The following is a 24523-nucleotide window of genomic DNA, read 5'->3' on the forward strand; positions in this document are numbered from 1 at the left end:
CATACAAACCCCCAATACCAGGAACCATCAAGTTTCAACAGCAGGTTTGAATATAGATTTATTGATGAAATTATTTCAAAGACCTGAAATTACAATATCAATTAGTTCATAATTCCAGTTATTTATAACCACGTAATCTTATTTGCTTTTTAAAAATCATTTTTCTCTACGGTAAAAAATCTTTGGAAACTGTGGCTTTAAAGGAAAATTATTTGGTTTAATAAATCATTGTTAAATGCAACAATAAGGCACATAAAAATTACTAAAACATATATTAATCATAATTAAGTTTCATGCTTAGCTGGCTAAAGCCTTTTTAAAACTACATATAATCGTCCTATACACCATTCTTCCTTATAAAATTAACAAATTCTACCTGAAGCTCTTATGGTTTCAAATCCCTGATATACTAGGGTCGTTCACACACAATGAGACCAATGATAGGCCCAATTTTGTTCTCCGAAATCTTCACACTCTCATATCTCATTCAAAAGTAAAAAACGTGGGCGCATATAAACAATCCATGCTGCGTCACTTTATGAAGGGAAAGTCAAAAAAGACGACATTTGCGCTTAGTTTTTGGATTAATGATAAGGAATTAATTTTGCACTTGATAAACACAAAGCTTCCTCGAAAAGAGGTTAAGACAATTTTAGAGTGCATATATAAGACAGGAAAGACATATAGTGGGCCTAGGAAACTCAATAAAACAAGCATGACAACATTTGTAATTGGCGCAGCTTGTAATATAATTTTGGTTCCCTCACTCTGTATAATATAATGTCTTTAACAAATGATACATGGGTATTTAGGGATAAGGCGACAAAGAGTGATAAAATTACGATAAACAAAATTATCCCTTCGAATTAAAGGTAGAAAAGTTGTGGCACTTAAAGGTGTACTACATCAAGATTAAATGAAACTACCCAAAATGTTTAGGCCAACGATTGAGATATCATGTTTAGACGCTCTCGGGGTTTAATGGACAAAGTTAATTGAATAAATGAAAACCCTTATTTCTATATAATTCAAAAGCTACTAAAGCCCTTATTACAAACATAAACCTTTGAGAGAAGGATTTTTTTATAGTCCCCTATAACTAAATGTTAGGTAGACTAAATCTCAAAGAGATGATAAATTTGTCTTTGAAGATTAAAAAAAAATCATATAACAGTTAGGGAGTTGAATCCATTTTTATAGAAGCAGAAATATAATCTATGAATATGGTTTGGACCCTCTAAAACTGTAATCTACCCTTCCACTTTCCCCTCTCTTGGTGAAGATATCTTCAACGCCGATACGATTTTTGAAATATAAGATTCCACTTTTGTCTCTCTTGTTAATGATATCTTCACCAAGAGAGGCAAAAGTGGAATCTTAAATTTCAAAAATCATATCGGCGTTGAAGATATCTTCACCAAGAGAGGGGAAAGTGGAATCTTACATTTCAAAAATCGTATCGGCGTTGAAGATATCTTCACCAAGAGAGGGGAAATTAGAATCTTACATTTCAAAAATCGTATCGGCGTTGAAGATATCTTCACCAAGAGAGGGGAAAGTGGAAGGGTAGATTACAGTTTTAGAGGGTCCAAACCATAATCATAGATTATATTTCTGCTTCTATAAAAATGGATTCAACTCCCTAACTGTATAAGGTATTGCTTATTCGTTAATTGTTTTTTAAGGAATTAAAAATATATACATATAAAGCCAAAATCTGAAGTTTACTGACAGTACAGTTTCTTTAGTTATTATATAGACTAAATGATTATTAATTGACATAATTTCGACACGCTTTACTAAATTGAAAGGTAAATTGACTTTCATTCGATTTTTTTTCAAAATAATATATTTTATTAAAAAAAACAAACCTCTCATGTAAATGAAATTAAAAATGACATCATGGCCACTAACAATGTCGAAATAATGATAATATAAACGTCTAACAGGTTATCGAATTCCAATTTGGCATATGATACTCATTACCCCCCCTAAAAAATGTTCAATTAAGTTATAAAATGATTAATAACCACCCCTCCTACCCCCAAGACCCCATCATTATTCTTTTGATTAAATCCAAAATTTAATTCCGTATTAATTCCAAAAAAGTTTGAATTTTATTCCACGAATTGAATGTAATTGTTTTAATTTAACATATCCCCCCTACTGTTCAGTGTTCACCACCCATGTTAGCAGGGTAGGGGATATTAAATCTGAAGATAAATTGCTTTTCCTCCAGTCAAATTATTCATTATTTTTTTTGAATTGGTGGAAGAAGTGAACACAAAATGTCTTTTTTCGAAAAGGTTTAAACAATATTTTTCTTGCATTTCTCCCAAACGTCGGAGTGGACACTTAACCTAACCTAACCTATTTTAGACCATCTTATGGGTTTTTAGATGCCTAACCCCTGCGGGGGGCTTATTTGTTCATTCATATCTTAACCTAACCTAATCTGTATAGAAATACTTAATACAATTAATATTTTAACACTCCTGCGTTTGTCCACTCCGACGTTTGGAACTCCTGCGTTTGTCTTGGAACCGAAATTCATCATAGAAATTCAGTAAGTCAGTTATTTAAACTTTTGTAATGCTATTAGAATAAAGAATATCGAAAATAAGTAAGCTATGGCCACTTTTATTCGTTGTATAACGAATTACACTTCTTTCTTTTTAATGTTTTTTGGGGAAAGATTATAGTTTATCATCCATATTCTCATCCCTGCATCCATTTAAAGTTCCATAAAGCCTAAAAATGATCAGCTTATTGCCAAAAAATGTTTAATAATGCCTTTTTTATGTATGTTTTTTTTCATGATTAAATCCTGATTTAAGTTTTTTTTAGTAGCTAAGCTACTTTATAAATAGGGTATAACCGTACTACATTTACTATAATGTATAGTTGCAAAAAAGAATAATCAATTAAGATTAATATTTATTGCTGCGCTACTTATAGTTAAAATTAACCATGTTTCTAGTCCTTGTTAGCCTTTTTTGATATGATTGAAAAAATTGTTGATAAAAAATACCATGATAAAAAATGGGATAGTCGACTGAATTAGGATGTCAAATGCCACAAAAAAATTTATTTCCATGCGAAACAACCAAAAACTTGTAGTAAAAAAACAAACAATAGTGTTATTTAAACATGCGTATATAAACTAAAAAGCTTACTATCGACATATTAATATATTAAGGATAAGAGTAGGAAAAAAGCTCCAAAGAAGTTTTATTTAAAGAAAATTATCATTAAAATATGCAAAAATCTTTGTTTGCTAAAATGTTTGACAACTCTTAAAATTGTTGGTGAAAAGAAGGTGGGGTTATAAAAAGGGACACTTAGGAAGCTTCCCTTATTCATAAATGGAAATATTTAGACATTTACCACAAATAGATAGATAGATAGAAAGAGAGAAAAGTGAAAGGTTGATTTTAAGTGTAATATATAGATAGATGGATAGATAGATAAATGGATAGATGTATTTAAGAATAAATAGAGAGATAAATGCATGGATAAATAAAAATAAATAAATACTGTCCTTTTATCTGTCCCAATTTTTTACAAAACTATTTTTGCCAGGGCTATAGGAAAGAACAATGAAAATTTCATTAATCTAAACCCAAGTATACAGTTGCTAGCGGCTACGCCCCTAGAGGCCTCTAGAGTAACTGAAGGAGTGGAGGAGTTGAATTCGCTACAGCAATTTTTTTATAGATTTTTTGGGGGGTTGAGGAGGATAATTTTTTTTCTAGGGGCGAAATCTCTTGGAAGGGTGGTTGTACCTACGCCCAAGATAGTTATATACCTTCCCAGGACCTATGAGAAGCTACTCTGTAAAGGAGAACTATATTGGTTCAGCGGTTAGCGAGATCTTTCGGAACAAAAAGACTAACATCTTGTTTCTTTATCATTAGGATAAATTGTATACTTTCAAAATATTGAGGGAAAGAGTAAATAATCTTTCATTACCCTACGCCTGGATCCATGAAAATTGTCAAAAAACTATTTGTCCCATTTTTTCGCCCAAAACTTTGACAATATCACGAACCGATAATTGGAAGCAAAACGCCAAGGACAGCTGTTTTCTTGAGTAGCGCGGCAATAATATAAACCCGCGAGTAGGAAGAATGCCATGGCCCATAAATAGGCGCAACTCATTACCATGCTCTTCTCAGACAAAGGTCGTGCAATCAAAGGGTTGGTTGTCTGTTGGATGTTACTAAACCTAACATCCTTGGGTGTTAGAATATCGCATCCCATTACAAGCAGATGACGCTCAGGTTTCTCTAGATGATCACTTTAAATTCGAAGGAGAATACCACCCTTACGAGGTAAGGTAAGCTCAGCAATAATGGATGTTTAATATCCGTGGATATTATGACAGTGGAAAAAGTGTCGTTAATTTAACTAGCTAACATGGAACTCGGTCAGTTCGTTCATTTAGTAGGAAAGAAGGGGATGGAGTAAAGTGGGTGGTAGGGGGGAATCGTTATTTTAGCCCGCTGCAAGTTTCACTTTATTAAAGACCATGAAAATCCGGAGTAATATCCAAGTAAAGATATATCCATTGCAGCAACATCAGATTTAACAAGGATGTTAACGTCCAAGGACATGGAAACTTTTTGAACAATATTATATAGTGTAAACAGTCTAAGTATAATATAGAGCAGCTGCGCTGCTAAACTAAAGGTTAGAAAAATGACTAACAAATTTTTTGTCATTTTTTTTCTGTAAAGGGGAAAGGGAAAAGGATTTTAATCTCTTTAAAATATCTAATGTTTGTGTGTTATTATACTTTTGAGTTTATTATTTAGTAAGATTAAAAAAGATTGAAATGAAGGAGAAATAAAGTAGTTTAAATACACACAAACATAACATAATTAGAATTAATTAAAATCTCCGATTATCTATCATTGTTCTACGTTTTTCTTTATGGTTTAAAATTAAATTAAGTTAAACTTAAAGAAACTAAAAGATCTTTGTTTGCGGATTTTTTAATAGCGACGCTTTTCTGTAACTAGGATTACATCGTCCGACTGTCTGTCATGAAATATATTTCTCGTATTCATTCGAATCCGGTGGATAAGAACCGGTTCTCATCCATACGAAAAAACTATGACTAGCATAGTATTATATCCAGATTTCTAGGAATAAAAAAATGGTTTTAATCTTATAATTGTACATTTTATATCCGCGGAAAGCCGTTTATAATACGATGCGAGAAATAACTATTCTACATGATGATTAAAATTTTTTATATTTTAAATTCATGGATTTTAAGGGAAAATGGAAAAGTTCCTAAAGGATTTAAGCCAACGTGTTCATAAAACTTACAGTCTAATGGTCCTCCCCCCCCCCACGTGATTTTAATGAATTTTAGCTTAATGTTGCTGCGCTAATTATAGACATAATCGTTCTTGTTATTTTTCTTTCAATTATCTTAAATTGTCATTGCGAATCGAAACGTCTTTCTTTTATTTTTAAAATTAAAATGTTTATTTTCTTAAATTCTAAGTTAAAATCAAGTCAATAATATTCATAATTGATTAACAAGGATGGAGATAGTACAATGGAATATAAATGAATATACCCCACTTAAAACAGGGATAATGCAATGGTCGATAAATTTGTTACATCCTCAATGCACAAAGTTATCCCTTCTGTAGATTAAACTTATTGGTTGAAAGTTTGGACACTGCTAGTTTGAAACTAACCAATCAAAATCCAAAAAGTACCCAAAGTTTTTGAGCCAAAGAATAAGCTAACATGGTTTGGTTACAAAACTATGGGTACCATTGTAATTTACAGTCCGATGATCCTACCTCCCAGTGCTTGAAGATGAATTTATCTATCTTTATCATCCCCCTACACAAATTTTAATGATCTCAACCTTGACAAATTTTCTTAGGCGTCATGTTAACTAATCGTAAGACAAACATTTTTAGAAAAATTGCAGATGGATATTTTTGTAGCGCAGCTACTCTGCTGTTAACCCGAGTCTGTTCGTCGGTCTAGTTCTACCTGATACTCCCCTTCCTTTTTTATCCTTTCCCTTCTTCCCTCTTTTGGTTTCTGAAATAATAGCGACTATTTCCTTAGAGGCCTCTAGGGGCATTTGAGGGAAGATCAACCCTAGACTTTGTAGGTAATTTATTTACCAGGGCAGAATTCTCTAGTGAGGGTTGCGTTACCCTGCCCAAAATAGTTTTAAATCTTACCTCGTCATGTAAGAAGCTTCTCTGTAAAAGAAAAATTAGCGAGATCTTTCGTTACTTTCAAAATAAATTTTAATAAAATTGAGAGTAAAAAGCTAAACCAACTAAAATTACAATATCTTGTTGTACTACGATAAATACTTTTTACAAAGCTTCGCTGCTAATGAACGTGAAAGCTCTGTTTTCAACTATAATTTCGTCAACAAACAATTCTAGATTCATATATGGAAATACAAGGATTTTTAGTAGCGAAGCTACTCTATAATTCACAATGTCCGTCCGTCCGTCCGTCCGTCCGTCTGTCCGTCTGTCCGTCCGTCCGTCCGTCCGTCTGTCCGTCCGTCCGTAATTAATGAATTGGGGGAAACGTGATTTTCTCGGCTCCTATAAAAGATAGAGAGCTGAAATTTTTTGACAACATTCCTATCATTAAGGAGCACAATTAACTATAAAACATCAATGGCGGTCAGACCGCTTTTTAGCAGGTTTTAGGCTATTTTTATATTTTTTCAAATTATCCTTATAACTTGGATGTTTGTGATCCGATTTTCAAAATTTTTTCAGTTAAAGATATCAAAATTAAATTTCCCGTCATTTGAAGAGAACAACAATGACGGTCAAACTTCCTTTTTGCAGGTTTTTGGCTATTTTTTTATTTTTTACATTTTCCCCCATATCTTTGGTGTTTATGGTCCAATTTTCGAAATTTTTTCACTTATAGATATCAAAATTAAATTTCCTGTCATTTGAAGAAAACAACAATGACGGTCAAACTTCCTTTTTGCAGGTTTTTGGCTATTTTTATATTTTTCACATTTTCCCCCATATCTTTGGTGTTTATGGTCTAATTTTCAAAAAATTTTCAGTTAAAGATATTAAAATTAAATTTCTGACGTTTTAAGTAAAGAAACAATGGCGACCAAACTGCCTTTTAGCAGGTTTTTGGCTATTTTTATATGTTTGACACATTTCCCCATATCTTTGGTATTTTTGGTTCAATTTTAAAACTTTTTTGCATTAACAGTTTCAAATTATTTTTTCCCATTGTTATGTGCATCTAGTATGTAATTTACCTTAACCGTTTTTATCATGCAAAATAAAACAAGGTTTCGTGTTTATTTTCTCCAATAAATCTATTTTTGATTTTAATAAATACACTTTAAATCTACTTCTTAGTAGCGAAGCTACTCTATAATTCACAATGTCCGTCCGTCCGTCCGTCTGTCCGTCTGTCCGTCTGTCCGTCTGTCCGTCCGTCCGTCCGTCTGTCCGTCCGTCCGTAATTAATGAATTGGGGGAAACGTGATTTTCTCGGCTCCTATAAAAGATAGAGAGCTGAAATTTTTTGACAACATTCCTATCATTAAGGAGCACAATTAACTATAAAACATCAATGGCGGTCGGACCGCTTTTTAGCAGGTTTTAGGCTATTTTTATATTTTTTCAAATTATCCTTATAACTTGGATGTTTGTGGTCCGATTTTCAAAATTTTTTCAGTTAAAGATATCAAAATTAAATTTCCCGTCATTTGAAGAAAACAACAATGACGGTCAAACTTCCTTTTTGCAGGTTTTTGGCTATTTTTTTATTTTTTACATTTTCCCCCATATCTTTGGTGTTTATGGTCCAATTTTCGAAATTTTTTCACTTATAGATATCAAAATTAAATTTCCTGTCATTTGAAGAAAACAACAATGACGGTCAAACTTCCTTTTCGCAGGTTTTTGGCTATTTTTATATTTTTCACATTTTCCCCCATATCTTTGGTGTTTATGGTCTAATTTTCAAAAAATTTTCAGTTAAAGATATTAAAATTAAATTTCTGACGTTTTAAGTAAAGAAACAATGGCGACCAAACTGCCTTTTAGCAGGTTTTTGGCTATTTTTATATGTTTGACACATTTCCCCATATCTTTGGTATTTTTGGTTCAATTTTAAAACTTTTTTGCATTAACAGTTTCAAATTATTTTTTCCCATTGTTATGTGCATCTAGTATGTAATTTACCTTAACCGTTTTTATCATGCAAAATAAAACAAGGTTTCGTGTTTATTTTCTCCAATAAATCTATTTTTGATTTTAATAAATACACTTTAAATCTACTTCTACGTATTCCCATCCACAATTTTTTGTGCTTCGCTACTTATGGATGTTGTCATCCTTGTTTTAGTTCTATATTAAGATAAGTTTTATTTTAATCGGTACAAAATAAATGATTTAATCCATTTAATGTTTTTGTGTTTTATAACTATATTCTTCGTAAAAAACAAAACATTATTTAAATCGAATAAAATAGCCTAATACCTGCCCCTATCCTAGGTTTTAGCAAAAAATAGAATCAGGATGTTATGTCATAATTTAAATTACAAAGATTAGAATCTAAAATCATCTAAAAATAATCAATTTTCACTCTATTTGCAAAATTTTTATTTTTCACCTGGCGCAAAAAAATCCGCTAAATATCGGCAAAAATCGTTTACTGATAATATCTTGATCTTGCTTTATTTTTTTGCTAACAAGGATGATTAGGCCCAATATAAACAAAGCAAAGCATCTCAAAAAGAAGAAAATATAGCACAAAAAAATCAATAAAATAATTTAGGGAAACCAGACATATTATTGGTTAAATTTGAGATCTTAAGGGATAAGACAATGGACGATGAAATTATGCATTTTCAAAATGATAATAAACAATACTATAGTTTAAATCAAAATTTAATAAAAGTACTCAAAGTTTTGAGGAAAACGAAAAAGATATCGTAGTTACACAACTTTGGGTACCAAATATAATTTATAGTGAAATGTCCAATATGATATAATATGGAAGAGAAAAGGGTAAATATAAAAGTGGGAACAGCTTATGATAGACAGAAATGCTTGTGTAATTTGTAGAGTTGCTTTGCTACAAAAAAAGTTTCTTTTCATGGTATGATAAAAATGAAGAATGATTTTTAGGTATTTAGAGGTATTTTTAAAACAATTTTCAGTAAAATTCTAGAAATTTCATGGGAAAGGAATTTAGAAAATCATTCACTGCTTTCTTTTCTAAACAAAAATTTTAACATTTTTTAATAAGAAGCTTTTTGAAAGAAGCAATTTTGCTTTCACTGAAGGAAAAATAGTTTTTCTTTATATGCAATATTCTTATGTACTTTTCAGGGAGGGAGTGGACAGTGAAATATTAATTATAATGGTACCCACATTTTTAAAAAACATTCTCTCTCAACATTCGTTGGCTTAAAAACTTTGTTGACTTCTATGAGAAAGACTTTTGAGGAAGACGATTCCCTTTTCTCCCATCTCTTTTGAAGAGATTTTCTTCCCCCCTTCCCTTTTTCTTTTCCATTTATATGACGTCATATGAATAGTTTTCCTCAAAAGTGACACAAAAGTTATGTAGTTTAGTCTTTCTCAGAGGTTAAATTTGTACAATTATTTATCGTCCATAGTCTTATCCCTGCAATTTGGTGATTCTTAGAATTTGGGTGGTACAAAGGGTTTTGATTCACATTAAATCTTAGGGGAAACAGTGATAAGACATTTGAAGATAAATTAATATACTCCCAAAAGTAGAGGAGAAATATTAATCTATCTGTCATTGTCCTCTCCTGTGGCGTGCACAGGGGGGGGGGGGTAGAAACCATTTGGGGATGGCAGATCTTCCCAATTTTTATTTTAAAGGATGGGAGTTGTCCCCTCTAGATATATTACTAGCGGTTTCGCCCCTAGCCTCTAGGGGCTTTGCCCCAAGAGGTTTGATCAAAATAATTTTTCATGTTTTAGGGGGGGGGGTTAGGGGTGTCCCTAAATAGTTATAAACCTTCCCGGGACCTATGAGAAGCTACTCTGTAAAGGAGAACCCGATCGGTTCAGCGGTTAGCGAGATCCTTCGCTACAAACAAACAGACAGACAAACAAACAGACAAACAGACAGACAGACATCGTTCTACTTTGTATTATAGATATACCCCCTTTACATGAAATCTTGGTTTTATAGAAATATCCTCAGTTTTATGGGATTTTTAATGGTGTTACTACATTGTGAATATTCTTGTTAAATAGCTTAAATCAATTGACAACAATAAAGAAAGAGTAGTCAAATAGATAAAAATATAAATACAGAAAATTTGTCAGGAAAAATCAATTTTTAGATAAATAAATCGAAAGATAGATAAATTGGCCTGAAATTGTATAAAAAGAATTAGCCATTGTAAAAGAATTAATTGATAGATAGACACTTAGAAGATAGATAGATAGTCAGGTATATAGATAGTTAGATAGATTTGGAGATAGAAAAAAGAAAAACAAACAAATTTTGTAGGCAGATATATAGACACAAAAAATAACAAACACATAGATAGATAGACACATTTATTCGAAAACTTTTTTTTATAGTTTTACAAAAACGTGCATTTTACTTTGTTATACAATACATATAAGAATTGTTTTCGCCGAAGAAATGAGGGGTTTTGGTTCAATATATGAACAACATAACGGACTCATTTTTTTTACAAGAAGATTGTTAGACGTCGATTTTTTTAAAAACAAAAAGTTTAGGCTTTATTAGACTATTTTACCATTTAATTCGTAAAACTCTTATATTTACCATCTACAGATGGCAGAATTTTACACATAAATTTTCTTTAAAACCTTACCTAAAAAAATAAAACAATTATATAGTTAAAAAGTAATAATTTAATTTTCATTTTATTCTAAAGGTTTATTTTTTACTATAAGTGTTATAAACATCTTATTGTTTTAGTTAAATTTAAAATTAACTATTAAGTGTGAAGCGTATAAAAAAAGGCAACTATAATAATATGATGAAAAAGTGAAAAACTCAATGAAAATTAGAAGAAAATAGCAAAATAACAGCTATAGATCAAATTTGCATTAAAACTTCCAGGGATAATGGGATGGGTAAATGAAATTAATAAAAAATTCAAAAGATACAAATCTGGAATCCTTTTCAAAAAAGGAAAAGTTTTTAAGCACTTCAACATTACATAATCCTATTAAACACAGTAGTAAGGGATTTTTGTCTGAAGCTTAAGGTCAATAACAAATGAAGCGATTGAATTTTCTGTTTCAGGTAAGCTTCACATAGGTCCTATGATGGTTTTAAGCTATTTTATTTCAGATTTAAGCTTTTTTTCTAAGCCCTTTGATTACAAAGTCCTTAGATGCTATGGACGTAGCCTCTAGTAAAACTAATTGCATTCGCTTCCATATGTGAGAAGATTCCATACTTCTAGATCCTGGGTAAAAAACTTCAATCGTCCTATCCCTGTGCGAATCAGCTTTTGAATGATAGCAAGATTTTGGTCTTTATGAAAGGATGGGTAAAAGAGGGCGGGGCTGCAGAAAATTAGCAATGTTTTTATATTAGGACAATACATGTCATTTCTGTTGATCGACACAACCCTTAGATACATAATTAACTCTAAATTGAATAACTTTTACTAAAAGAAGCCATGTATAACTTTAAGCTAACATCAAATAATGAAACCTATATCTACCTAAATAACAATATGATTGTTTCATCTTTGTTAGATGACCACTTGTTATGAAGATTTAAAAAAAAAACATCAGACAGCTAACCCATTCTTTGGTTGCCCTTAGTCTGATAGTCCTTCTAGTAAAGTACCACTTTTTATAAGGTAATGTATTATCCTTTTACTATTTATATTTGATTAATCCAGTTTTTAAATGCCAGAATTGTCTAAAACAATCTGATTATAAAATTACAGCGCCATCTTGAATTTGTGCACTGCGCTCTGCTCGTGATAACAAAATCCGCCAATTCATGGTGAGCAGATGAATTTGCGCGCGCAAAGAGAGTTGCCAACTTTAATATGATATAATTTTTTTAAATTTAAATTTTGACTTTGATCTTAGATTAATTGCTATGAAGTGCAATTAAATTAAAATATATTGAATAAGTCATAACTTTTATTTTGACAACCCTGAACATAAAATAAAATTTAAAGATCCATTTAAAACTCGTGCTATCGCCTTTTCTATCATAATAAACCTTCTTTTATCGATTGGATAGGGAAATGGAGAACAAAATAATATTTCATCCTTATATTCCAATTAATTATCTCATTTTAGTTCAATCATCATAAATTGACCTATGGTTAGGATAAAACCATTTTTGGGCCTAAAAAGTAATTTTACATAATTAGGACCAAATTAATTGGGGCAAAAAATGAAATTAACTTTGAAATTGCTTCATCCTAAAATGTACTTATGGAGAGGGGTATGTATTCAGCCAATTTAATCCATTTGAATTGTATAATGGGATTATGTGTTCTTAAAATCACCAAATTTGTCTCTGTATCTCTAAATAAAGTAATTAACATCAGGAAGTGGACTATGACATTAATCAAATTAATAAATTAATCACATACATCTAGGAGAGAAAACTAATTTACCATCCATTGTCCCCTCCTTGTAGCAAATTAGAATTTACAAGGCCTTGGAATTTTTTGCTTTCTTAATTTTTTTTTACCTATTAAATTTAACTTTCATCTTTTTATGGGTAAGAAAAAAATGAACTATGCAAAGTAGAGATACCGGGGGGATAGGACAATGGATGATATATGAAGCTTTCCCCCGAAAATTATATGTAAAGTTTTGCCTTAGGTAACTTTTTTAGTAATTTGGGGACAGAAAGGGTTGTAAAAATATTTTTTCTCAATTGAAAGCTTTACAGTGATAGGTAAATGGTAGATAATTACTTTTACATAACATTCCATCTGACAAACTAACGGATTGACTAGCACATGTAGAGCAGCTGTGCCACTTTAATATTGGCGTTGTTATTCAGTTTAGGAATGCAGTTCGGTCGGTTTTCACAGGGAAAGCTCAACGAAAGAAATACATTTGTAGCCATCATTTCAGGGTTAGAACAGCATTATAAGGTAGATATAGGTTTTTAAACACATTAACTAAGACTATTTTTAGGATCTACTTAAGTATACTTATTTTTTGCTGAAAAAGAAGACACATATTATATACGTAACCAAAAATAACCTTTTTGAAGGCTAAATAAATAACAAATAGAAAAACAAAAATGTCCCAACGAAAAAGTTGAATAATTTGTTACTATATCAAAATATGTTTTCAGGACAAATGCAAGAGTGACAAACGTAGGAGTGGACAAACGCAGGAGTGTCAAAATATTAAGTTTATTCAGTATTTCTATGTAATTGTACAGATTAGGTCAAGTTCAGATATGAATATATAAATAAGCCCCCCGCAGGGGTTAGGCATTTAAAAAACCTATAAGTATGGTTTTAAAAGGTTACTAGAGCGTTTCCTAGGACCCAAAAATACTAATCAGTCATTTTAATGCCATATGAATCTTGCAATTTCGATGATATTTCAGACCGTTTTATGCAATACGTCAGCTACAACCAATTTATTTTTTGCTACTTTTTATATTTTTAACTTTATTGTATGATAAAAAATAGTTAAATAAACAAAATTTCTTTAACTCTATAAAAACATAATTTGACAGTTTAGGTTTTTTTGGTCATAATATTTTATTAAGTAATTTTCTTTTATCATTTCAAGGTTGTATCCTATTGTGTAAAGTAGTAGGGTTTATTTGTTTGTCCGCTAAGATCTAAATAACAACTTAACTGATTGAGTTCTTTCTTACAGGAGAGTAACACATAGGTCCAGGATGATTTTAGGCTATTTGATTACATTATTTCTTAAGGTGGTTATTTTACGTATTATAAACAACTTTACTTTTCAAAAATGTATTAAAGAAAGCCTGCAAGAAATACACCGCTTTCAATGTAATTTTAAACTGCCTATAACTTTTTTGTTATTGAAGCTGAAAGCTTCAAATTTGATGTATTGGGTCGCCTTGTGACAGTCTTTCAGAAGTTAGGTTTTTATTTTTGCAGGCTTCCTTTAGGATTACTGTTTATTTGGTTAATAATTCGCAAATGTTGGACATAATCCTAGAACTTCCAACATATATGTACATATATTACAAGATTTAAATCGATTTGAATTATCTGTCCTTTTATCCAGGGATGGAGGGGACAATGGATTAAAAATTTATCTGGTACCCAAAGTTTTATAACAACATATTGTTACTAAGAATTAATTTGGATAATTATCGATGGGTACGTACATCCATTGTCTTATCCCTTAAGATCCCTGCATTCTATCTATCCATCTATAAGTGATTTGAATATAATAACAGATCACTTGGGCGATAGGTGATCAATTTTTGATCAAAGGGGTGTAAAATTTGCCCCAATTCATCATAGGGAAGTACTTGGGGATGCAGGGAAATAACAATGGACGGTAAATATATCTTTTCCATCAATGAATTAAAAATAAATTGACCTGATTGACGAAATGCTACAAAAAGGCATAATCTAGGTTGTTAACACAGACCTTATTCAGTGGACAGTGGACAGGAGGTAGTTGGGGGTTATCGTTATTTTCACCAGCTGCGAGTATCTCTTTATTAGAGCACATGGAAATCTGGTGCAACATCCAAGTAATAATATATCGATTGAAATAGTTTACTTGAATAACATAATCAGCAGAGAGTGGGAATACACAACCGCATATCTATAATACAAAGTAGAACGATGTCTGTCTGTCCGTCTGTCTGTCCGTCTGAAGCTTAAGATCTCAGTAACCACTGAACCGATTGGGCTCTACTCTTCAGGGAATATACCTACTGGTCCTGTGATGGTTTTAAGCTATTTCCCAACCCCCCCAAAAAATGAAAAATACCCCCCCCAAAAAAAAATTTTTTTTTTTACTTTTTCTTTTTAAATCTAAAATACGAAAAAATAGGTTGATCAAACCTCTTGGGGCACAGCCCCTAGAGGCTAGGGGCGAAGCCGCTAGTTACTTTATATTTGGAATGCATAAACAATAGCAAATATATCAGGAAAGGAATAAGACAAAGATGGAAAAATTTATTATGATTTACAAAATTACCCCTGCTGTTGTTCAAACAAAAAGGAGAAAGTATGATTTTAAAAATTTGGTTACAAGTCCCCACCCTCCCAGGCAAAGTAGAAAATAGTTTTGTAGTAATGATTTGCGATTCTAAAGACTTGATAATATGATACATATACGGTTTTTAATGCACACTTATCAGTTTATCTTTATAAATTTAATACAATTATTCTATGCTTTTCTGTGTGTGTGTGTGTGTGTGTGTGTGTGTATGTGTGTGTGTGTATGTTTAAGAAACGTAAGTATGTAAAGGATAAGACAATGGGCAATAAATTGATATTTGTCCTCTGTATAATAAAATTATTGGTTGAAAAGTTTGGACAATGCTAGATTAGAAACACCAAATCAAGATTCAATAAAAGTACCCAAAGTTTTAGAGCTTACAATTGCTATAACGTATTTATAAAACTTTGGGCTCCAGTTTAATTTACAGTTTAATGCCCATGAGCAAAACTACTCTACAACTCTTTTCTTGCATATATGTCTGTCTGTATTCTAACTTACTTTTGTATCCTATTAAACAACTAAATTAAAAGTTAAAATTATTATCAAAATCCGTCCAAATACAAATAAACTACTAAAATTTAGTGCTGTCATTGAATCAACAGAATTCATAATCCCATTTAAAAATGTTGTTATATTGTAGATATATATTTCTAGTAAAAATGATGGAACACAATTTTTTATATAGGTGACCATGAAAATTTGTATTAAGGACAATCTGCCTATCCTAGCAGGGAAAGAGGGTTAGGTCAATTATAGAAAAATTAAATTTCCCAAATACAATTACAAAATTGTAGTAATACAAAATATAATTAATTGGAGATTTTGGAAATTTAAATTTATATCACATTGACCTATCCCCATGTCCCTGGTAACTTTTATAGGCCCCAAGTAGCGCAGGCATAATTGAGCATTATCAATATACATTATTATACACCCAGGGATCCAGGGATAGGTCAATGGCAGATGACAGATGACAGATCTCACAGAATAGACAGATTATGGTTTTGTTGTTTGAAATACAAAGTTTTTTTGAGGAAAATTAATTTAAATTCCATTGCAATTTACCTGTATCCCTGTAATTATGTGATTATAAACCATCAAGAATTAAGTTGGGGGGGGGGGGGGGTGTAGTTAGCCCATCATATTAAGCGTCGTAATTTATTTAATTATTCGGGTTCGTTATATATAAAATATTTTGACATAGATAGACAGATGATTTTATAAATATTTAGTTTGGTGTATATCAAACGACAGTTATTGCTAAATTAATGTTTATACCCATTGATGATAAACAAAATTACTGCTTTTCTAGATTGGAAACTTAAAGATTAAACAAACCAAGATATAATAAAAGTACCCCTGCGGGGTCCTATTCTTACGTGACAATTTACTTAACCTAACCTAACCTAAGCATTAAAACTACATTTTTAACAAGTTATTTTGTGGTCCAGATAAAATATTGGGAAACCAAAGACTTAAACTAATAAAATGTATATTGATAGCACTTTTAACAGGTATAATAATAAATCTATCTCAACCATAACATTTAAAAATTAGTAACTACTGCTGCTTCATACAATTGATAGAAATACATTTATCCAAAAGGATGAATGACTGAGCGTTAGATATATAGTCATTAATCAAAATCAAATGCTTTCTACGAATAAATTTTAGGAAAAAAGCGAAAAAAAACTGTGAAAAGCTCTCTTATGACAACCTTATAACCCATATCACACAAAAGTATACACACACACACACACACACACACACACACACACACACATCATTATGATGTAAGATATTCAAATTTTACAGAAATTTTGGTAGATGAATTGATCTTATAACATCATAACGTGAACCTTGGAAATGAACGGAGATTCATTCAGAGATAGGGGAAAGAGAGAGAGAGAGAGAGAGAGAGAGAAAGAGAGAGAGAGAGAGAGAGAGAGAGAGAGAGATAGGGGAAAGAGAGAGAGAGAGAGAGAGAGAGAGAGAGAGAGAGAGAGAGAGAGAGAGAGAGAGATAGAAAGAAAGAAAGAAGAGAGAGCGATATACATTATTGAGTAACGTATATTACGTTTTATTTGATTTTTATAAGCAAGGCGTGAATCTCAAAAGTTCTAAGTCTCTTGGAACTGTAAATTACACTAGTATCCAATGTTTTATAAACAGGAATTGGTTGTAAAACCTTGGGTACTTACTACCTCTATAAATCTTGATTGGTTGGTTCAAACAAGCAATGCTAAAACTTTAAGTTCATCCTCATATTTTTCTTTCCCCAAAAAGGGATGGGGGGAAGAAAATCTCTTCAAAAGAGATGGGGAAAACCCCCTTTTCTCCCATCTCTTTTTTTCTTCCCCCCTTCCCTTTTTCGGGAAAGAAAAATATGACGTCACTGGAATCATGTTCCCATTTTTTGCACCAATACTCACAGCATCCTTTGGAGATTAAAATTAATTAATCTTCCATTATCTTATCCCTTTTTATCCCTGCGTTTTAGAATTTGTGAGTTATGCAATAGGTACTGAGCTTAAAGTGCAAACGGGTATAGCACACATACATACATATGAAGGAGAGATCGACGCCAAAATTCTTTATTTTACCCACGAATCAACTTCCCACCCACTCCCCCCCCAAAATAAAAATAAAAGTATTCAATGTTGGTTTCAGGGCGGGAGGAGTCGTTGGACTTTAGATTAGACTAGTCCCCAAAGTTTTATAAATCTTGATTGTAAAAACAAGCAGTGTCAATCAATCTTCTCCCATCTTGCACCGTCATGCATTTTGTCAACATACTACTTCATTAATTGGTTCCAGGACAAACGCAGGAGTCCCAAACGTCGGAGTGGACAAACGCAGGAGTGTTAAAATATTAATTTTATTAAGTAGTTCTATACATATTAGGTTAGGTTAAGAAATAAATGAACAATTAAGCCTCCCAAAGGGGTTAGGCATTTAAAAAACCTATAAGATGGTCTAAAATAGGTTAGGTTAGGTTAAGTGTCCAATCCGACGTTTCTCCACTCCGACGTTTGGGACTCCTGCGTTTGTCGTAGGACCCATTAATTCATAGTTTATGTCGACACTATTGAATTATTTACAATAGTGGAAATGGCTGACATATTATCGACAGTATGTTTTACAAGAACTATAGGCAGTTTTGTTGATATAGGAACAACAGAAAAAGTTTTACGTGGTTTGAGAGTACTTAAAATAAGTTGTGAAGGGGGAGGTCTTTTTGGACTACTGTTAATCTAATGGGATGTTACCAGATCATCTAAAAATCTCGCATGATGCAAATCCGAACGGTTTTTCAACATTTTGTGTTACGTTGTGGTGGGTTGTGTGTGTGTGTGTGCTCAATTCCTTTTTGGGGGTGTTTCCACGTCATAGCAAATTTACAGGTGCAAAGCTTCACTATAAGTGTTTGTGTACGTCTATATCCTTAATGCCTTATGTCTGTTTGTCTGCTTTTGTTTAAAGTTTGAATTACTAACTTTAGAAATTATAAACATTTAAAAACAAAGAGACCAAAGTTCTACTCTACTCGGTAAATGTGTGTTAAACGGGATATGAAGAGCAAAATACAGTTAAAGGAATGAGTATTTAATGTAATTGTTGTCACTATCAACTTAAAAATTAACTATTTAAAATTCCCCCAAAACTTGCTGAAATAAAGCAACACCCCATAATATAAGCCCGTTCATGTTAAACATATGTATTGCTAGATGCACGTACCAGGGATGTACGGACAGACAGACAGACGGATGGACGGAAAAAACAGACTAACAGACAGCATTGATTGTAGAAAATATTCAAACCTTACCATACACAGCCCCTTATGTCATTATTAAAACAGCGATAGTTAAAGAAAAAGTCAAAATTCGACGTTAAAAAAAATTATAAATCAAAATAAATGGCAATATTTTGTCAGCTATGGCCATCTTCATAAACTGATATCATGTAGACGCAGGGCATTTATGATTTAATTTAATATTTTTATGTTACTTTATCATTTACCTTTTTGCTGTGAGGTATCGCATTTATCTACGTATATGTGTTCGTATGCATTTTTTCATAGATGGACGTACGTGCGTTTAGGATCAATATTTGGCATTAAAATAGCGTCCATTTTAAGATATAACTTAGATATGAGAGAACAAGGATGACAACATCCATACAAGCGAAGCTCTGAAACGATATGACAGACGAACATTAACTTTTGTTAAGTGTCAGAACTGAATATACAAAATATGAAAATATAAGGTTTGACAAAATTATACGCAAATTTGTTGCAAAACTTCTTAAATACAAATTCTGTTTAAGGACATACTGACATTTTTAATACTTGATTATAGAGATGCTTCGCTCATAATATTGTACCTTATTGTAATAGGAATCAGTAATCAAAAAATTTGATCAATCGGATGATTTTATCACATAAAAAATTGTTATTAAAAAAGTAAAAACATCAACATGTTTAAAATGGACGTACGGACATTCTGGTAAATATTATAGAGTTGCTACGCTTTCTAAATCGTACCTAACTACTACAGAAATCACAATGCAAAGTTTGAAATCGATAGGACAATTCTAACATGCCTAAATTAACGAATAAAAGCTAACTATCTCGGACGGACGGACGGACCGATTCTAATTATAGAAAAGCTTCGCTTTTAAAAAGTATAATCTAAAGCCTAAAATCCAGATAGGGAGGGGACGGCAGACAGTAAATTATTATGTTAAAACCCAAAGCTTTGTAAATACACTCTTTCGTTTGTTGACTTCAAAACCTTGGGTACTTTTTATTAAATGTTGATTGGTTGGTTCCAACTACATTGTTTAATCTTTTTCTTTCCATATGTATTTTTACTTTACAGAAGGGGTAAAATTGTTTATCATCATTTTATGTCACCCATTTTTATTTTTAGTATATAAATATCTAAGAATATTGACTTAAAATGTACAAATATGAATTGAAATTATGGGTCATCAAGTACTTTTTTTTAATGTATGATGTGTTTTAGATACATGTGTAAAAGGCAGAAATCTTAAGGGATAAGACAATGGACAATAAAATGATCTACACCCATAAATTCTGATAAACAAAATAACCAATTTTGTAGATTAGATTCATTTGTGTAAAAGTTTGGACAAGTTTACACTACCCAACTAGGATCTATTAAAAGTCCCCAATAAATTTTCATATCATATGGAGAGAACTAATTTGAAGACCTACTATTGGCAGAAAATGACATCAAAAATTATTTAGCCTATTCTATTAGTTTATCTTGAGATAACCTATCCCCCCCCCTTCTTAATCTTAGTGTCACGACCGATTCTTCGAAAAAAAACTTTAAAAATCCGGGAGGAAAGGGACAATAGATTCTTATTTATAATGCTCTTCTCTTCTTAGTTGGCTTAAAGCCTTTTGGGAGATTTGATAAATAATGATTCAGTAGTTATTTTTTTTCCTCCAATAAATAACAAAAGGGGTAATTTTGTTTATTATCATTTCTCGCCAACTGTCTTAAATCCCTGAAATAAAATGCCCAAAATCAAAATTTTGTAAAATCCGTAATATTTGGGAATGACGTCACTCGCAGGGATAAAGAGATAGGTCATTGGTGGATGAATTAATTTCCCCCAATATTGTTTCTTTCGGATACAGGAATAGCTCAATGGCTAAGAAAATTAAATATTTTGAAACTATTTCGATTATATAATCTGATTATATGTGTTAGAATATTAATTTATATTCCATTGGCCTATACCTGCTTCCCTGTAGCAACAAAAAACGGTGATTAAAGCCATTTCGTCATAAATGATGATTTAATGTTAACGAAAGACAGAGACATATATTATATACTTTAAATCAATTTTATTTATGAAATGTTTTTGTTAAGGGTTTAATAGTTTTATTAGTTAATAGCTGCGCCCCTAGCATTTAGGAGTTCTATATTCGAAGTGATTTTAGAGGCAGTGTTACTTAAATCTAAAACAAAACTCTTTTAGAATTTAGGGGGGAGAAAACATTATACACAAAAACAAAATTTTGTTTGAATTTTCTGAATATTTATCCCTATTCTCTAATATTCATATTTTTTAATGTATGGAACTAAACAAAGAAAGTACAAGAGTGTGTGTGTATTATGAATATTAGTTGTATATAGGTAGGGGGGGGGGGGGGGCATATGTGTCCCAACTTCCCCCCCACACCGTTAGTGCATCAACTACTGAGAAATTTAGGGCAGGAGGGAACATTTGACTGTTAATTTTACTGGTACCCAAAGTTTGTTTGCATAAAAACTTTGGATACTTTTACTAAACCTAAAAAAAAAGGTGAGAACTTTTAATGTTTGAACTTTTCCACAAATAATTTAATCTACAGAAGGAATGGTTCAATTTGGGGATTTTCAAAAATTTTTTGTCCATTGTTTTACCACCCTCCCCCCCTAAAAAAACAACACCTAATTAGTAATTTTGAGAAAGCCTAAAATGCTGCTAAAATGTCACGTGTGACGTGATAAAAATCCATCCCTTTTTTGGGGTTTCCTTTTTTGGATTTCTCAGTAATTTTACATTTTAAGTAAGCACATTTAACTATCATTGTCCAATCTCTATATTGCTATACTAAAAGTTAGTCATAACTAAAAAGAACTTTTGGAAAAGCGATTTAAAAGGAATTTAGATTATCTAAAAGCCCTAGCTCTTAAATAAGTGTTAATTCTTATGAGGTGTTCGTACGTAAATTATAATTATATCTTATTTTAAAATGAATATTGTCTTATAGGCTGATTATAAAGAAATTTTATATTTGTATCCTTAAAATTTTTAAGTGATCTATGGTTTTAAACTTTTAAACTCGTTAATTTTATAAAAAAAATCACAAAATCGGAAGATTTTTTGCTGTTTCATTTGAACATTTTTTTGCACTTCATAGCGAAATTAAAAAGATAATCCTCACCCCTTTCTTCCCCCCACCCTCAATTGGCTTGAATGCTTTAGTTAAAGCATATTTTTTATAAAAAATAAATATTGCAATTTAGAAGCGAAGTTACTTTGTAATTTGCTTAGTATGTACGTTTAATTTATTTAATATGATGTTTTTTTAAGGGCACTCTTTGGTCGGTGGCGGTACCCTCACCCAAACCCTTTCTTGGACCTGTAAGAAGATTCAGTGTAAAGTAGAACCATATCAAGATCCTTCGCCACAGACAGACAGCATTCCTGTTGATTTTATAGGATTGAAGGATAGGGAGAATCAAAATAATTTTACTTTAAATTTAGAACTAGGGGATTATTAACTAACAAAAAAAACATTACTTGATTAAATCAAAATCAGAAAACTCCTTGATATTGTTACGCTACTTATGTACACAATATCCTTGTTTTTATATGTTTTTCTAACTGTTTAAGAGTTATTTATAATAATTCTTAAATATCGCCAAAGTTAATTTTAAAATTTGTTCTGTTTTTCTAATCAATTTACATCATGTAATTTAATGTTATTTTAAAGAACAAAAGGAGAAAAAATATGTTAAACAACATAAAAAATACATGAATCATATCGATTTAAGTTGCTAAACAGTCTTAATAAAACATAAAATGTAAAAATAAACGTAAATTAAAATATACAAAAAAAGGAGATAAATTTTGGCGGTAGTTTTAGAATAGGTCAGATTTGTACATAGATAACACATAAGGAATAATAATTCTTTTTCCAGCATGGCTTCCAAACCGATGAATATCTGCAGGATTAGAACCGGTTCTCAGCCATAATCAAAAATCATGTATAGCATCGTAATACAGACAATTTTTTACGAATATTCATATAAAATCATAAAATTAATTTCCGTTTTGTTAGACCGAGCCTTCGGCCCCTCGTGTCTCACATAACTTATTTTAATCTTATAATTTTTCATCTTTATATCCATGGAAAGCTGTTTATAATACGATGCGACAAATAACTATTCTTTAGGTGTGCATTCAATTCTGCAAAAATATCTTATTAGCAAAACTGTATTTTATTACTAAAGCACAAATTGTCGCTTCCGCTTTGGATGGTTATAATATCAATGTAAGTACTATGGATTATAGGAGAAAAGACAATGGACGATAAATAGATGTACAATGTCCATCCCCAATGATGTTTAACAAAAAAAACTCTGTTGATTAAATTTATTGGTTGAAAAGTGTATACACTACTTGTTAAAACAAACCAATGAAGATGCAAGTATCCAAAAGGGACTGCTCTACAATTAAGCTTTATTTTATGATTAACGGCCAGAAGCATCTGATTAACATACCTAGAAAAAATAAAACCAATAAGTAAATAATAAAATAAATTTTGTGTATTTATAGTATCACAAGAAAATCGTTTTGTCGATAATTTTAGAGACTAGGGGCGCAGCCACTACCGAACATAAATTCTATGACATATACAATATATTAGAATAATAATAATTATAATGTCAAAATTTTGGAATTTAGACAGATATTATTGAAATTCGATCATGGAATCCTTTTCATTTTAGGGAAGCTTTACATTTATTCTAGAATGGTTTTACGCTATTTCATTTTTAGATTTATTCCTTCGGGAGGTTTTTGGCAATTTTTACCCCATTTAATACAGAGCCTACAGTTTAAAAATTTTTCTTATATTCTAAATTTTTTTTGATATTAAACATTTCTGGAATAACTACACCTTTCCTAGAATAATTATAATAACTTAATTATTTATGATTAAACATATGTTATTGGGACACGGGAAGGGGGGGGGGTAGATTTGACCAGGGAGGGAGGAGAAAATGAACATTAAATTTTACTGATAACAAAGGTTTTATAAACAAGTTATTTCATTTGTTGGTTTAAAATACTTTGTAAACTGTTATCAAATCTTAATTAGTTATTTCAAACTTTTTGACCTACAGAAGGGTTAAGTTGTGAATCATCATTGGGGATACATAATAATTGATTTAAAGGAAGATTATTTTATATATCATTGAACAATCTCTGTAGTCCTTTTTAAAAAAAAAACTTTCAGACATAATGAACTAATAAATCTTAATAAAAAGTATTTTTACGTTTGAAAAAGTCCACTTATAAACAAATAAATAACCAGATTATGGTTATATTACATTTTTTTCAAGCATGTAACCAAAAAATTGTCATAAAAAAGAAAATAATTAAATTTTTCACAGTGCCAAAATACAATTAATTTGATATATTTAATTGGTTGAAAAGTTAGAGACAAAATAAAACCTATTTATGAGCCATATCCTAAGGGAGGAGGG

General features: G+C 31.2%; 1 protein-coding gene across 2 annotated transcripts in view; it reads right to left on the reverse strand.

The window, feature by feature from the left end:
- LOC145331048 (uncharacterized) overlaps nucleotides 1–24523 on the reverse strand; it is a 456415-nt gene that overhangs the window by 95487 nt on the left and 336405 nt on the right. The window lies entirely within an intron of this gene.

This window comes from Acartia tonsa, chromosome 11 (genome assembly GCF_053477335.1).
Source record: "Acartia tonsa isolate MP-2025a chromosome 11, ASM5347733v1, whole genome shotgun sequence".
Classification (NCBI taxonomy): domain Eukaryota; kingdom Metazoa; phylum Arthropoda; class Copepoda; order Calanoida; family Acartiidae; genus Acartia; species Acartia tonsa.